Source organism: Pan troglodytes, chromosome 11 (assembly GCF_028858775.2).
Source record: "Pan troglodytes isolate AG18354 chromosome 11, NHGRI_mPanTro3-v2.0_pri, whole genome shotgun sequence".
Classification (NCBI taxonomy): domain Eukaryota; kingdom Metazoa; phylum Chordata; class Mammalia; order Primates; family Hominidae; genus Pan; species Pan troglodytes.
In genome coordinates, this window is record NC_072409.2 from 78,901,306 (window position 1) to 78,919,006 (window position 17,701).

The window sequence follows — 17,701 nt, forward strand, 5'->3', positions numbered from 1 at the left end:
AGATGATAGCTCCAAGAATGTAAATTGCAGATCCTTCCCTTTGTGGCTTTGGCCATACAGCATTTTAGTTTTGTTCTTTCCATTAACTGAAGTCACGAGGTATGCCTCCTTGGAAACTCCAACAGTTAAGAGATTCTCATGTATTCCATGAAATAAAAAGCAAAGAAAAATCAAACTTGTCTTAATGAGATGGAAGTGTTGGATCAAACACTGATTGAGCTGTTCTATGTCCTCCACCTCCCCAGTGCCTGGATGTGGTTCATCTGCATCGGATGGACACTGTCCAAATTTGCCACTTGGCTCAAAAGACTGCTGCCCAGTGAATGGTAATGCAGATAGAGGCTCAGAGGTATCCATGGGTTCCTCCATGATGAACAATGGTCTTGATTGCTGAAGCGATTGTTTCTGATTGGTTCCTATGCCCAGATCTATTTATGAAAGGAATAATAATGATTAGAGAGTAACAGCACACTTAAATGGGCATCGGTATTGAACATATTGCTTATTAATTGGAAAAGGATTACAACATTATTGGATTAAGGAAACAAAATAGAGAACATATATTTGAATATTTGTAAGAGTGTATGAGTCAAGAACTTGATTTGGCTAAAATTTAAAAAACAAATGGTAAGAGCAAACAGTAGGTTTTCTCTACTTTCTCATCACCATCATTTACCAGTCATGATACTGTTCAATTTCTTCAATGAATCCCACACCTAATTCGTGTTTTTCCCAACCTATCCACATTTTCCCATCAACTTCAGCATCTCTGTATATTCTCTACTCCAACTAGAAATCAGCAGAGAGCTCGTTTCAAAGGAAAGATAAGAAGCTTTCTTTTCAGTAGGTTAAATGTGAAACAGTAAGATACCCAAATGGAAATATTCAGTAAGGTGTAAATGGGGAACATGAAATCAACAAAACGGTTAAGAAAATGAGATGCCAATTTGATCACCATAAATAGAGAAGTGATTAATGAAACTGGGTGTGATCTCAGGAAAAGGTAATTTAGAGAAAGAATAAGCTAAATGTTTATTCTGGCCTTCTATATAATGTTATGCCTAACCCTAGATCATTTTGTTTCTGTCATCTTGCTCAAAACTGCCAAGTACTACTGAATAAAAAGTTATGGAATCCTTCAAAGTGAGTTCATTATAAGTTCATTTTAATTTTGACAGAATACTACTTCTAAGCAATCCTTTATTCTCTTATTGTTGATTCATTAGAACGCAATGATTTCTAACTTATGAGCTTTCAGCCTCCTGGGAAGCTGTTAAATTAGTTATCTCAGTGGGTACCCAGGGCATTGCATTACATAAAGACAATTTCTCACATACATGTATTAACATTTTTCAAATGTGCAGTCCATGTTGTGGTTAATAAAATACAAAGTCATCTAAGAGAGAACTGGGTAGTAGCTTTTTTCTAATATGCATATTCTCCATTGATGAATACTAAAAATGTAACTACAATCATGGGGTGGTCCACAAATTGTTTCAAGGTTAAACAAGTTGTCATCTTCAAAATACTGGTAACAACTGCCTGAAAGTATTCCCCACAGCACAGACATCCTTTCCCCATTCTAAGCTTCCAATTATCCTCTGCCCTCTCCTACTTCTGCTTTCATTTTCCCAAATCAAACAAATCCTCATAGGTACTCTCATCTATCTCAACACATCTGAATTTCTCCTACTTCTGCTTCTCCTACTTCTGCTTTCATTTTCCCAAATCAAACAAATCCTCATAGGTACTCTCATCTATCTCAACACATCTGAATTTATTCTTTCTCCTCCACCTCTATAAATATTTGATGATTTTGCAATTACTGGTGTCTCTCTTCCCTTTTAGGAATAATTCAACAACACATACACCTGATCCTATCTCTAACCTGGCCCCCAACCAAAAACATCAAACAGGTTTAGTCTCTCCTGCTTCACAAGTTTCTTCCTTTCTACCTAAAAACATTATCAGATCTCACCTATATGGAAAAAAAATTTATTTGATTCTGCTTTATGTTTTAACTACTATTTATCTCTTCTTTTTGCTGTCAAGTTCTCAGGGTTAGCAAACTACAGTCTGAGCCAGCCACCTGTTTTTGTAAGTAAGGTTTTATTGACAATAGCCACCCTGATTTCTACAGGTATTATCTAAGGCTGCTTTCCCACAAGGGCAGAGTTGAGTAGTTAAGATATCATATGGCTTGGAAACCTAAAATATTTTCTATCTGGCTTCTTAAAAAAAAAAAAATTTGCCAATCCCAGGGGCTCCAAGTATGATCTACATTCAGTGTCATAGTTTCCTGGGGAAGCAGGATGCCATTACAAATTTTGGAGCAATAAAGTACCATGAAATAAAAGGACATTTCAATACCAGTTTTAACAACAGCATATAGGGCAGACATAAAAGAAGACCACTTCCGAAACTAGTGCAAGAGATTGAGCATTAGGCACAAAGGGAGAAAAATGAAAAGAATGAACTTTTTGAAGGAATAAGCATTAAGACTAGATGACCACATTATTATAGAGACAAAGCTAGCAGCAAAATTTTAATCCTTGATGATGTAGCTTTCAAAATTTGCATTCTCTCCTATAGTCTACCCTATACGAACAGCTCTTCCTATTTTCCTCTTTCCGACTGTGAAGTTACTAAAATCCTAACACTAATTCCATATATTCTGTGTGCCAGGCATTTCCCATGCTTGCTATCTAACTCCCGGGTAAGCAAATCTTGTAGTAAGAGGCAGTACCAACAGAATTGGTTGAATGAGAGCACAGGGCCAAGGTCAGAGGTGGATGGTGTACTCACCTGTACCTCCCACCTTGGGAGGCTGAGGGAGGATAGCTTGAGCCCAAGTGTTCAAAGTTGACAGTGAGCTATGATCACGCCACTGCACTCCAGCCTGGGTGACAGAACAAGACCCCAATTCCAAAAAAAAACCAAAAAAAAACCTGATAAACCTCTTTATTCCTGTGCTTGTTATAAAACTGTGTATAAAATACAAACGTAATAAAGACCTAAAATTGAGAGAAAACTCCCAACTTTGGGAATAAATGCATAAAGTGAAACACTTAGTACTGTGAGCATATTAAATCCTTCTCAGCCTTCATCTTTTAAACTTGGCTCAAAATCACTTCCCACCAGATTAAATTAAATGCCCCTTTTATAGGCTTTCATAGCACTTTACATTTCAAAACACTCATCACATTTCTAATTATTTATTCAATGTAAATCTCCCAGAAGCACAGATCACAAACCACAGGAGGGGCAGGAACTATATACACACTGCTAAACAATGAATCACCAAAGCCAAGCAGGGTAACTGGTATTTTGGGGGCCATCTACAAGTATCTGTTGAATTTATAAATGAATTATAACACCAGGCCATTTGTCCTTCAGCCCTGATAAATCTAGTACGTGCTTAAAATACAGAAATTATGATAGGATAAATTTCTCTGCTGTCTTTCAACTACTCCAAAGTCTTAGAAATTCTCGTATCTACACAGTAGATGTTTCCATTAGGTACTGATGGACTACTGACTAAAATGAGAGCTCTGGAAAAATAAGCTTGTGTCCAAAAATCAAGGACAGCCCAGACAGCAATAACAATGCCAATTTATTCTTTTTTCCACTTGTAGCTATACACATAAAGTTAAAAATAGTTGTTTTCTTAGCCACTCAAATTTCTGCTCAAAATGTCAGGGTGTTGTGATGCTAGTTCTGATAGTAGAACCAGCTTAATCGCAAGAACCAAATGGACAAGAGCCAAAAATGTACTACATTCTTGCTGGAGTTTTTTGTTTGTTTTCCAGAAATAAATGAACCCACCTATTAATGCTTTTCTTCTAAAAGGTATCATATACCTGTGCCCTTGTTGTACTGTCCTTCAGGTGGCTATGCTGTTATTGTCACACAAATTGAATGTGACTGTCTGAATAATGCTCATAGCATTCATCAGTTTATATTGAATTGTTAGCCTCAGAGGAATTCAAATAAAAGATGAATCCTTTCCTTTTTATTTAATAGGTAAATTAATTCTAAAAGAAGTCAAAGGAATTATGCTTCTTTCAAAATCCTCACTGGATCCATCCTGAGGATCCAGTGTGGACTTAAGATAAAACATAATTCCAGTGCAGCACAGAAAAAAATTAAAGAGCTAAATTACAGTTACAAATTTGTACTACTCTTGCAGCCATCCCAAAGGAAAGGGATTAAGAATAGAGCCATAGGCACACCTGTGAATGTATGCCAAAAATAAACTACAGAACCATAATAAAAACTGACTTCCCTGGGTCGAAGGATTTATCTCTTTCTCTGAAATGTAGAAAAATGAATTTACCAATTTAGCCCCTATGGCCTTTAAGAGGATTTTGTACCGTCTGTACTTGAAAATTGTGCTGGGTATAACCTGCTCTCTTATTTAGGTAGCTTATGTATGCCAGGGTTAAAGTCTGCCTGAGGCTGTTGTGGTTTATGTTACCGCTTTAATTACATTCAAATGAATTTAATAACTTTTTAAAAAAAGAGTATTCTCAGAGGACAATATATATGTTTTTTACATACACACAAACAAACCCTTGACTCAGAAGGCTTTCTCAGCTTTTTGATCCCTGTACGTGACTCCCAAGTATACTAACTAGATAACAAAATCAGATTATCTCATACAGACTCCTCAATCTACCCACAGGAAACTGAAGTACAAAGAGATAGGAGGCCTATCCAAGGTTATGCAGCTGGTTAAGAACACAGCTAGAAGTGATTCACGTTTCTGTGATTCTCAGCCAACTGTCCACTAAAATTTTTAAATAAAATTTCCAAATAAGTAATTTCAAATTAAAAAAACACCTTCCTTCATTGAAGTATTTGCATTGGTTCTAACACCTAAGTTTACCTCACAAATATCCATTTTACCTCCCAGCAGAGTTTAAGAACTATGAATGAGACATTTTCGTTGGAAGAAAAACACACATTTGTCAGTTTATCATCCAAGAATCTCCCAAGTTAGTACTCAAAGACTTTATCAATCCCGTGACCAGAAAAGATATTTCTTATATAAGATCCTAAAATATCATGGAAATGGAAATGAAACTTATCTAAGAATCAAAATAGCTTAACAAATATAAAACAGCTATAGAATAACTGCAAAGGCTCTTCCCATTCAAAAGAGGGAGTAGTATTCATTGACCGAATTGTTTTAAACTAGACAACTTAAGGCCTATTTAAGCTTTCAGAATTTACTTTATGTTTTTTGAGATGGAGTTTCGCTCTTGTTGCCCAGGCTGCAGTGCAATGGCGCGATCTCGGCTCACCGCAACCTCTGCCTCCCGGGTTCAAGCAATTCTCCGGCTTCAGCCTCCCGAGTAACTGGGAGTACAGGCATGCGCCACCACGCCGGCTAATTTTTGTATATTTAGTAGAGACGGGGTTTCTCCATTTTGGTCAGGATGGTCTCGAACTCCTGACCTCAGGTGATCCGCCCACCTCGGCCTCCCAAAGTGCTGAGATTTACAGGCATCAGCCACCGCGCCCGGTCTTTAATCAATCTTTCTGGTCTCACAGTCTACCTACTGGTCATTCTGACCTTTTGCTCTTATTTACTTCCAAAGCACCTTTAGCCTCCCTAGATGTTCCTTCTTGACGACACAGGAATCTATCTCGGGCCGATTTAAATCAAATCCACAGCCTCATTCAGTCCAAATTTCACTGCAATATGATGAACACACTTTACTTTCAACGTAAAATTTCTTTCTTACTCTTAATGAGCTATCCTGATAGTGACAGATGAAACACAATTGACTAAGGGGTTAAAATGTCCATTTTTCAAATGCGACGGCCACTCTGAATCAAATCTGAGATTGGAGTGGAGAATCCAAATGTGTAAAACAAAGGTCACAAAACACAGGCAGAGCACAGTATTTCAGTTGGGGGAAAAAAATAAGCTAAATTTAGTCACTTAAGTCCCAGCTCTTCTTGGGATATATACATGATTTTTATGAGAACTAACCCTATCCGGAAACATTTCCTTCACCTTTCCCTTAGCCCTTTTCCTTCGGTCATGCAGTCTCTTACCGTGCTAATTATCATATTAACATAATCCTCACTTGCGATCCTTCCTGACTTTATTCCCCATCCTCAGATTCTCTTGAAAGCATAATGCTTTCCTAAGTATACACACAATCCATTTAAAAGTCTTTGTATGCGACAGCCTAACTATTCAAACACGAAGTCATTTCTCTAACGGTCCTAGAAAAAATTTTAAAAAGAAAAAGAAAACCACAAAGTCAAGAGCTTCTGAGGGGACCTGAAAAGTCATCAAATTGAACGCTCTCGTTTTATAGTTGGAGAAACTTATTCACTGAGCTAAAAGGGCCCTACTAATGGAGCCCCTAATTCAACTGTGTAATCTGATATAATCTTAAATTCAGCCTCAACAAGAGCTTTCTGGAATCGCCAGCGAGTTCGTGGGGGAGCCACGGCTAGAACCCAGGCCTCCTGATTCCCAGCCACAGCTTTTCCACCGAACCGGCAGCTCTTCCCAAAAGCTGAAGGCAACTGTCCGCTCACCGTCCAAGACTACTCGTGTTACATGAGGAAAGGGACACAGCTCCCGAAATTTTGGATTCCACGGCGGCAGCTGCTGCTTCTGACAGCAGAGGCGGGAGGTGGCCCAGGACTACTCGGTCCTCAAAGACTGGACTCTCTCTCGGCGCGCCCGGACCTCCGCGCTTCACTGACTGGCTTCCCTAGAAGACTGGGGGCCTTGCGGGGAGATAAAAAGGGCAGACACGCCACCCCCACCGAGGCCCTGGACGCCCAGCCGCTCTAGAATCACGACCTTAGCCCTTGGAGAGCCAGGGAGATGCGGACCCCCTAGACCCGCAGCCCGGCCGCGTGGGGCGGCGCGCAGCTGAGGGACCAGGAGCTGCGCCCCACCACAAGTGAGGGGCGGACCGGAGACGCCGAGGTCGGCGAGGGGGCACGCGCTAGTTCCACAGCTCGGCTGGCGAGACGGAGGGTAGGCAGGGGTCCCAGGCCGCGGGTGACTCGGGGTCCGTCACATACATACTCACTGCCGTAGCTGCAAACAGAAAGCACCAAACAGGGACCAAAACGCGTAGAGGGACGGGGAGGGGCGAGGACAAATGAAGTAAGGAGGCCGTGTCCGCGCAGACCCGGGAGGAGAGAAGGCACTTCCGGGACAACACAGCCCTAGGCGTCGCCTTTCTGTGTCCGCCCACCTGTCGCGCCTGGTGTGCGCATGCGTACTAAGTGCGAACCTTTCTCTGCCCCGCCCATAATCTTTAGATTTGCCTTCCATGCTTTGCCCCTTCCCCTTCCCATCTTCTCTTGAAGTTACCTAGATTGCGTCTATTATTTGAATGACTCGTACAAAAGAGATGCTATTTATCGGGCAAAAGCCGGGAGTTCGTGCCCTCTACGCCCGCAAGGAAAACTACAACTCCCATGAGGACACGGGTGAGATTGAGGCCGGGCTCCGCCTCCTTCTCCCTGGAGCTTGGTGGACGCCTTCCCAGTGCCAAGTGGCGGGGAGCTGATCTGATCGCGGGCGTGACGAGGGCCCGCACGGCTAGCTGCTTGGCCCGCGGGCCTGGGCAGCCCTGGAGCGGGAAACGCCTCCGTGAGAACGCATGGCTTCAAGCTTCTCCCTTGCGCTCCTGATCTTAGGCTGATCGCTTTTACCTTTAGGTTGAAGTTGAACACAGTTCACACTGTGCGCTTCCTCCCCCTCTTTCTGGAATTCCAGGCAACAGATTTAACACTTTATGAATCTTGAAGAGCTGCACTCCTCCTAAATATTGCAGTTAATGCTGATCCTTTGGAAGCCTCCGAAGGCCACAAGGCTGTGATGGGAGCCTCTGGCTTCAGTTGCCTTTCTCACACCTTATTTTAATACTCAAGGTAAACCCGTCTGTACAACTTTAGAAATAACTGTCAACCTAAAGGAAAAACGGAGGCAAAGTTAATATAAATAGAGAATTTATTTGGGCCAAGTCTCAAGAATGCAACCTGGGAGCATCAATTCAAGTTACCCTTAATTTAATACATGATCTTAGCAGCAGTTTCAAGTGAGTTCTTTGTTTTGTCGGCCAGGAAGCTCGAACTCTTGTCTCAAAGGAATTGATCCTTCCATCTCTGCCTCCCAAAGTACTGGTATTACAGGTATGGGCGACTGCACCCGGCTACAAGTGAATTTTTAAAGGAAAAAAAAAGAAGAGACCCTTGCTAAATTGTATTCCAAGAATTTACATTAAAATAACAACCTATCCATTGGCTATACTTGTTCTTTCTATCACGGATTCTGGGAACACGAAGATAAAGGGTGATGCTTGTACAGGGCAGAAAAGAACAAAGTGCCTTTAAACAATTGCTAGTGTACATGGGGATGGTGCTAACTGACGTCTCATACTCAGGTCTCTCTGGGCCTGATAAATTTTGAATGCCTGGCCGGGCTGGTGGGGTTGCTCACACTCGTAATCTCAGCATTTTGGGAGCCTAAGGGGGAAGGATCTCTTAAGGCCAAGAATTCGAAACCAGCCTCGGTAACATACCAACAGGCTATCTCTTAAAAATTTTTAAAAATTAGCCGGGCACGGTGATGCATCATGCAACCGCGCTCCATCCTGGGTGACAGACTGAGATCCTGTCTCAAAAAATAAGATAAAGAATAAATCTCCTTTTTATAAAATCTTTTTATAAAAATTAAATAAAAATTAAATTTTTTAAATAATTCAAATTTTAAATATTAGCTGGGTGTGATGGGGCACGCCTGTAGCTCTAGTTACTCAGGAGGCTGGGGCGGGAGGATTGCTTGAGCCTGGAAGTTCAAGGTCACTGTGAGCTGTAATTACACCACTGCACTCCAGCCTGGATAAGAGACCCCATAACTTTAATTTAAAAAAAAGTGGGGGACTGGGCACGGTGGCTCATGGCTGTAATCCCAGCACTTTGGGAGGGTGAGGTGGGAGGATCACTTGAGTCCAGGAGTTCAAGACCAGCCTGGGCAACATAGTGAGACCCCATCTCTATTTCTTAAATTAGTTAATACAAATACAAATAAATTGTTTTGTTCTGTGAGTTACCAGGAATGTAAAAAAGATTCAAATAAAATAAATTGTTGCATACTTTTAATATAGCGTAGACTGCTCTATTTTTCTCCTGTCATAATGAAACACTTTGCCAGTTCATTGGCCCCTCTAAATTCTCCTCAAGATAAGTGTGACTTTGATTTTTTTCACCAACATTTATTGAACATGGGTTAAGAGACGGGTGGTGTTAGAGAGTGCAGATAAGTACTACATTTTTAAGCGACTGGTCTCACAGAGCCAGGAGTTTGCCTGGGAAAACAGTTAAAGTCTAAGGGTTTGGCTAGAAAAGAATTAGAACATTAATTAACATTATGGTAAGTGCTGGGAAGGAGGACAGAGTACTATGAAAAGGTAAAATTGGAGAACCACTTTGCAGATAAGGAAAGAAGCATAGAAGCAGCTCACAGATTAATGATTGTTTGTTTCGGTAATGTGTATTGTGTAAAACAAATGTCACCTTTTAAAAAATATTCAGCTTTTATTAAGTGCCTGTATTACTCCTGTCTATCTATTATATATAATATTTTAAATTTCAACAACACTTTATGGGTTTTATATATATATATATATATATATATTTTTTTTTTTTTTTTTTTTGAGATGGAGTCTTGCTCTGTCACCCAGGCTGGAGTACAGTGGCACTATAACATCTCACTGTAACCTACCTTCTAGTCAAGTGATGCTCCCACCTCAGCCTCTCAAGTAGCTGGGACTGCAAGCTCACGCTACTATGACCTGCTACTTTTTCTTTTTCTTTTCATAGAGATGTGGTATCCCCGTGTTGCCCAGGCTGGTCTTGAACTTCTGCTCTCCTGGGCTCAAGCAATCCTCCTGCCTCTTCCTCCCAAAGTGCTGGGATTACAGGTGTGAGCCACAGAGCCTGGCCAACACTTTCAAGTTGATTTTTTTAAATTCTCATTTCACCAAAAAAAAAAAGAAAGAAAAAAAGGAAACAGATGTAGAAAGACTAAGTAACACTTATAGAAGGCCATAAGCTTAGGACATATAGTCATGTGCTGCTTAATAACGTTCCAGTCAAAAACAGACTGCACATACTACAGTGGCCCCGTAAGGTTATTTTATCATATTTTTATTTTACCTTTTCCATGTTTAGATACACAAATACTTACCATTGTGTTACAATCACCTATAGCATTCAGTACAGTAACATGCAGTTTTCTAGCCTAGGAGCACTATGCTCTACCATATAGCCTAGATGTGTAGTTGACTATACCATCTAGGTTTCTGTAAATACACTCAATGATGTTTATACAACGATGAAGTTGGCTAATGACGCATTTCTCAGAACATATCCCAGTCTTTAATGACACATGACTGTACTCCTAATTACCATGTCCCGTCTTCCCACTGTCACACAGGCATTCAACAAAGATTTCCTACTTTCCCATTCTCAGAATGCTTCAGCCTACCCCTTTAGTTTATGTCTTCAAACCTAGAGTCCTTTGGATGGCATAAAAGGCACTTCATGAGCTGACATCTGCCTACTGTTGACGCTGAATCCTGGGCAGTTGCCAGAACACACCATGCCCTCCCACATCTGTGCCTTTGCAGAGAACACTCCACTGCCTGTAAAGCCCTTCTCCCTGTCCTTCTAACATATACCCACTCACCCTACTCTGCTGCAGTTTTGGGTCTTCAGGGAGACTTTCCACCTCAGCCTCTCTCCACATACACAGCATTTCTCTTTCTAATTGAAGCTGTCTCTACTCCCCATTTCTCCTTTTTTTCTTTTCTTTTCTTTTTTTTTTTTTTTTTTGTTTTTTTTTTCGACACAGGGTCTCACTCTGTCACTCAGGCTGGAGTGCAGTGGTGTAAACACAGCTCACTGGCGCCTCAACCTCCTGGGCTCAAGAGATCTTCCCACCTGAGCCTCCCAAGAAGCTGGGACTACAGGCGTGCATCACCACACTGCACCTGGCTAATTTAAAACTATATACATTTTGTAGAGATGGGATCTCGCCATGTTAACCAGGCTGGTCTTGAATTCCTGTCTCAAGCAGTCCTCCCGCCTCAGTGTGAACCACAGTGCCCAGCCCCTACTTCTTGAAATCATGGGTGACAGCATGCACAAATATCCTGAAGTCTTTCTTACAGAGTATCTTCTAAAGAGACCAACATTTATTTGAGCAGGGAAGCACCTGTTCTTCCCACGGCAGTGGTAGTAGGACATCAACAGTGCGCAGCTGAATTGGGATGAGGGGCCAGGACAAAGCAGAAATCTGCTGCAGAGAGCAGGAAAGATAAAGGATATTCTGCAGCAGGATCTGGGCAAGTGGCACTCATCCATATCCTTTGCATTGCAAAGACAGGAGCTACCTCCTTCCTTTTTATTTTCCAGTTTATTGGTGGCTCCTAGAACCTCTGAGAACTAACTGATTTTGACCTCTTAACAGTTGCCTTTCAACTACCATTCATTTACTGCAAGCCTACTGTGTAACAGGCCCTTGCTAACCACTTCAGATAATATTGTCTCTTGTCCAGCTTCAAGTGACTCTCTTAGGGAGGGATTAGCCTCACCTCACTAGTATGGAAATGGAGACTTGGAGTAATCAAGTGACTTGCTCTGAATTACACAGCTGGGAAGTGGTGAAGCTGGAATTCAACTCAAGTTATGTCTAGATCTAAAACTCATGCTCTTTTCTATGCTCAAAGCTGCATATCAAAACTGAACTTTAGCATGGAGTCTATGATGACTGGCTCATGTCTCTCCACCCAGCACCTAGCCCAAGGCCAAGCACAGAGAAGGCTCACAGTGGACACTTTTAGAATGAGTAGATTTTGTATGGAATGGTTGGTAAATGAAGGCCTGGGCACGGTGTGAACAGTGTTATGGGACAGCAGAGGAGGGGGTAGTGGCTGATTAGGGGACGTGGAGAAGCCTCTGCAGAGGAACAGAATCGAGTGAGGCCTGGAGAAATAAGTAGTCAGACAAAGACGGACAATTCAGCATTCTCACAGCAAAGACCACTAACAGGCAATTCACAGAACAAGAAACCCAAAGGCCGTGAATAGGTGCTCTGCATCACTAACAGTCAGAAAAATGCAAATTATCTCATGCACAGTAGATGAGAATACAAACTGGAAAAGTGTGTTAGGAGAGCTATTTAATAGCATCTATCACAATTATAAATGAGGTATGTTCTTAAATGTATGTACAAACATTGTGATAGAAAAAATGGAAATATTCATTAGTAGGGAACAAACTAAACAAGAACACATTTATACCATTTAAAAATATTATGCCACGTTTGGCTGGGCACAGTGGCTCACACCTGTAATCCTAACACTTTGGGAGGCTGAGGAGGGCAGATTGCCTGAGCCCAGGAGTTCGAGACAAGCCTGGGCAACATAGCCAGAGGCAGTCTCTAGGGGGAAAAAAAATATGTATATATATATATATATATATATATATGCCACTTTTAAAAGAATAAAGGGAATCTGCATGCACTGACATGGAAAGATTGCCAAAGACGTACACTTAAATGAAAAAAGGTAAATTGCAGAGCAGTAAGGATATAGTGTTCTCATTTTTATTATGTTTTTAAAGGGTACAAGTGTGCCTGTGTATAGATATGTGTGTATATAAGTGCATAGACAAAATACTAGATGAATACCAATCGTTAACAGTGGTTATTTACCTCTTAGGAGGGGAGTAGGAATGGAGGAGATTGAAGAATGACTTTCACTTTAAAAAGTGAGGTGTGATTCATTGAGAAAAACAGCACATTACTTCTATGGCATTCACATCAAAAGTGCGTAACTTGAATATAACCATGAGGTACACTCTAAAAATACTGGACTTATCTCTTCAAAACTGTCAGTGGCAGGAAATGCAAAGAAAGACCGAGGAACTGTACCGCATTAAAGGAACAATTGGCAACATCCAGATCTAGGTTAGAGGACAGTACTGCATTAACGTTATTTCCCCGATTTTTATATTTACATTATGGTTATGTAAGAGAATGTCTTGGTTTTATTTTTCAGGTCGAGCACACTGAACTACCTGGAGTAAAGGGGCATCATGTCTGAAACTGATGCTTAAGTGGCTCAGAAAAAAAATTCTGGGAGCTAGAGGGAGAGAGAGACAGAGGAGTGTGGTAAAAAGTTAACATTTTGGGGATCTGCGTAAAGGTATCTGAGGATTCTTTGTACGGATTTTGCAATTTTTCTCCAAATGTGAAATTATGTCAAAATATAAAATTAAAAGGCAAAATTAAAAGAATGAATGAGAGTTTGCTAGGTAGAGAAGCAGGGGGATCTTCTGGCAAAGGAACAGGATAAGCAAAAGCATCACAAGTGTGAGAGTCTTCTGTGTTGACAAACAAGCCCTGACTCTGAATATCCAGGACTAGCATGGTGTGGGGAGACGGGGATTAGACGGATATGAGCAGCATAACCCACAAATGGACACATTTCCCTGCTACCTAAGATTGGAAGTAAAGATTTTAGGCCTACATTATACCCAGCCTCAAGAGTTGCAAGACATAACATGAGTTCTCATGGCGGCTCAGTCTTTGCATTGGCAGTGTCTCTTCATCCAGTGACTGTGTGGAACAATGGAAACCCTAGAATCATGGCTGAAAGGGACATCTAGTCCAATTCTCTCATTTTGCAGAAGGGACAACTAAGATGCAAAATGAAGAGATTTGCAAGGTCCCAGCAAAGGTTAGTGTTAAAACTGGCCTGCAGGCCGGGTGTGGTGGCTCACACCTATAATCCCAGCACTTTGGGAGGCCTAGGAGGGTGGATCACCTGAGGTCAGGAGTTTGAGACCAGCCTGCCCAACAAGGTGAAAACCTGTCTCTACTAAAAACACAAAAATTAGCCAGGCGTGGTGGCACACGCCTGTAATCCCAGCTACTGGGGAGGCTGAGGCAGGAGAATCGCTTGAACCCAGGAGGTGGAGGTTGCAGTGAGCCGAGATTGTGCCACTGCACTCCAGCCTGGGCAACAAGATCGAAACTCCGTCTCAAAAGAAAAAAAAGAAAAAACTGGCCTACATTTCACAATCCATCACTCTTTCTATTTGCACCAACGTCTAAATGATAAGGGAGAAGAAATAGCAGGCTAGCAAGGGAAGTGACTGAATGTTAAAGTTTGGATGTTTTTTATTTGCACAAACTTAGTGTCTGTACAATTTTAAAAGTAAACAATATAGATACCAATGTTATTGTAGAAACTGTCGTCACTGAAGCCAATAGCTTCCAACTGGTAAGTGATATTCAATTCAGGCTCCTAGGTCTGAAGCAGCAATCAAGGTGATTCTCAGGAATTCTCAATGACATTGGTACCCATCTGGATTTGTTGAAAAGTTTAACATCCTTTTGTATTATTCATGATTTTGCAGTTCTTCAAATTGCAAAGTGATGGAGAGAGCACACAATTTTCAACCAGGCTATGAAATCGTTCTTGAAAATGTGGACATTCATAGAGATGGCTTTTAATTTTTCTTGGAGACTGCCTTTCCTTATGAAATAATGAAATTTAAAAATATATATTATAAATTAAACTACATACATGATAATATTCTCATTACAATAAAATCCTAGGGATAAGGAACTAGTATTGCAAGGGCGCCATTCCCGTTTTTTATTATTATTCCTAGTTGGAATTTTATTCCTCAAGGCTTAGCTCTAAGTGACTATATAATGAATACTGACTGGCAAAACTATTGGGATTCTAATTTAAGAATCATCAGATTCTGCACAAGAAATCTTGAAGCATGTCATCAGTAACATGTGGAGAAGCTGCCTAAAAAGGCATGCCTTTCTTTTAAATGTCCATGAGCCCTGGATCCACAGATTATGAGACATGAAGGATCACGCATGCTCAAACAGGGCTTATTTAGGTGTCATCTATAGAGGGGCTGCTCTCTTCAGCTGCCCATCCCGGACCCCGGAATTATGTCTACAGTTTTCAGTTTCCACATGTCTTTGCGGCAATGCTACCATGAATTATTTTACTTAGGACTTTAGATTAACCGCAAAAGAAACTAATTGAAAATAACTAAGATCATTCTGTCATGTGAGCCACAGTTTACTACAGTCAACTTAAGCACAATTATATATGATAAACTATAGACATGATGCTTTGTGTTTCAACCATTATTATCCATTGTTTCTTACTCAACTGGTGAAACCATTAGCAATATGGGGCTTTAAAAGGACTGTCTCTGTGATATCCTCTTCCTCTGCCTCCCTTCGGGATCTGATATTCTTCTGTGGTTGACTGACGAGTCTGCATATGGGTGTTGTATTTCTTATATCAAACCTATTAATTGCGGAAGGTTCTGTCTCCCTATCCTCAATACCTCAAACTTCCTGTTTCCTGTACAGTCTTCAACAACTCTATCTGCATGGCTCTAGTAATCCCTGTTCTTACTTGCTATGGACAGATCTGTTAAAATCCTGGAACTGCCACACAGTTTCTTCAGAATGTTTGATGTCTCCCTCCAGAGAATGGCTTTTTTCTCATTGTGCTATGCCGTTGCTCTCAGAACTTACCCCCTGGAACTTTCTCTTTTCTGTGCCTACGCTCAGCTGTGTGGAAATAGTGAGAGAGGTTTTATTATCATCTATGTTGGTTTCTTGGCACAGAGAGAATCTACCTATCTGAATATTAGCCAAAGAAAGCTCCAGACTGGTAAGAAAGCTCCGTTAGTGAACGGCCGGGCAGGGTGGCTCATACCTGTAATCCCAGCAATTTGGGAGGCCGAGGCAGGAGGATCCCTTGAGCCCAGGAGTTTGAGATCAGCCTGGGCAATATGGCAAATCCTCATCTCTACCAAAAAATACAAAACATTAGCTGGGCCTGCTCATGGGCACTTGTATTCCCATCTACTTGGGTGGCTGAGGCAGGAGAATCACCTGAGCCCAGGAAGTCCAGGCTGCAGTAAGCCATGATCATGCCACTGCACTCCAGCCTGGGCAACAGAGTGAGACCCTGTCTCAAAAATAAAAGAAAGAAGGAAAGAAAACCAGTGCAGGCCAGGCATGGTGGCTCACTTGTGGGAGGCTGAGCCAGGAGGATTGCTTAAGGCCAAGAGATTGAGACTAGCCTCATAAACATAGGGACCATGTCTCTACAAAAAAGTATTTAAACAAATAAATAAATAAATAAAACCAATGCAAAATTGTATCTTAGATAAATGCTATATATGAGACGCTCTGTGAGAAACTACAATGGAGATATTGACTTATTCAGGAAGGTTAGAGAAGGCTTCTACAAAGTCGGGACATGATATCTGAAGGATAAGTAGGAATAAACTGAAAGAAGCATGAAGGGTAAAGTATTTCAGGCAGAGGAAACAGCAGGTGCAAAGGTCCTGGAGCAAATCAATAGAGACTGAAATGTCACTGGGGCTGGAGACGAGAGTAGAGGGGAGTAGGAGCACTGGAGGGCCTGGTGACATAAGGAGGGGCCAGACTGTGGGGCTTTGAATGCATGCGAGGAATTTTGATTTCTATCCGAGGAGCGATGGGAAAACAGTGTTAGAACAACAACAAAAGAAATGTACACTCATACACTGTTGGTAGGAGGGTAAATTGATGAAGTCTTTTAGAAGAAGAATTTGGCTGTACTGAATCAAAATACAATTTTGATAAAATGTTAATCAAATGACACAATGACCTTTGACCCAGCAAATCCATTCTAGGAATCTTTCCTAAGTAGACACTACTACATAAGTATAGATAGATACAGATATAGATATATGTACACACGCACAAATATATTCATTGTGGCAATAGTAAAAAAAAAACAGAAACAAATTAAATGTCCATCAATCAGGAATAGATTAAATAACATGTGGCACAACCATAATGGAAAACTTACATGTTTCTCAATTTATTTGAGACCATTTTTGCTTCAGCTATTTTGAAGTTGTTATTAAAAACATACACTTACATGGATGAATCATTTTTCGTTAAGAAAAGTCCTTCTTTATCTTCGTAATACTGTCTTCTTGACATCTACTTTATCTGATATTAGTATAGTCTCTGCAGCCTTTGTAACTATTTGCATAGTACATTGTTTTTGATCCTTTTACTTTCAACTTGTCTTTACATAAAGTGCATGTCACATAGACAGAATATAGTTCTGCATTTCTTTCTTTCTTTCTTTCTTTTTTTTTTTTTTTTTGAGACAGAGTCTCCCTCTGTCGCCTGCCCAGGCTGGAGTGCAGTGGTGCAATCTCGGCTCACTGGAACCTCCAGCTCCCAGGTTCTAGTGATTCTCCTGCCTCAGCCTCCTGTGTAACTGGTACTGCAGGCACCTGCCACCACACCCAGCTAATTTTTGTATTTTTAGTAGAGACGGGGTTTTGCCATGTTGGCCAGGCTGGTCTCGAACTCCTGACCTCAGGTGATCTGCCTGCCTCTGCCTCCCAGAGTGCTGGGATTACAGGTGTGAGCCACTGCACGCAGCTTTTTTTTTTTTTTTTTTTTTTTTTTTGAGATGGAGTCTCACTCTGTCGCCAGGCTGGAGTGCAGTGGCGCAGTCTTGGCTCACTGCAACCTCTGTCTCCCGGGTTCAAGCAATTCTCCTATCTCAGCCTCCCAAGTGGCTGGGAGTACAGA

At 41.2% G+C, this 17,701-nt stretch overlaps 1 long non-coding RNA gene across 1 annotated transcript; it reads right to left on the reverse strand.

The window, feature by feature from the left end:
* Positions 1 to 374: 374 nt before the first annotated feature.
* LOC129135929 (uncharacterized) lies at positions 375 to 6,683 on the reverse strand. Its single transcript, XR_008537032.2, has 3 exons — positions 6,562 to 6,683; positions 2,806 to 2,899; positions 375 to 428 (listed from the first exon to the last, which is right to left on the reverse strand). It is a non-coding gene; the product is annotated as an uncharacterized LOC129135929 (long non-coding RNA).
* Positions 6,684 to 17,701: the final 11,018 nt, after the last annotated feature.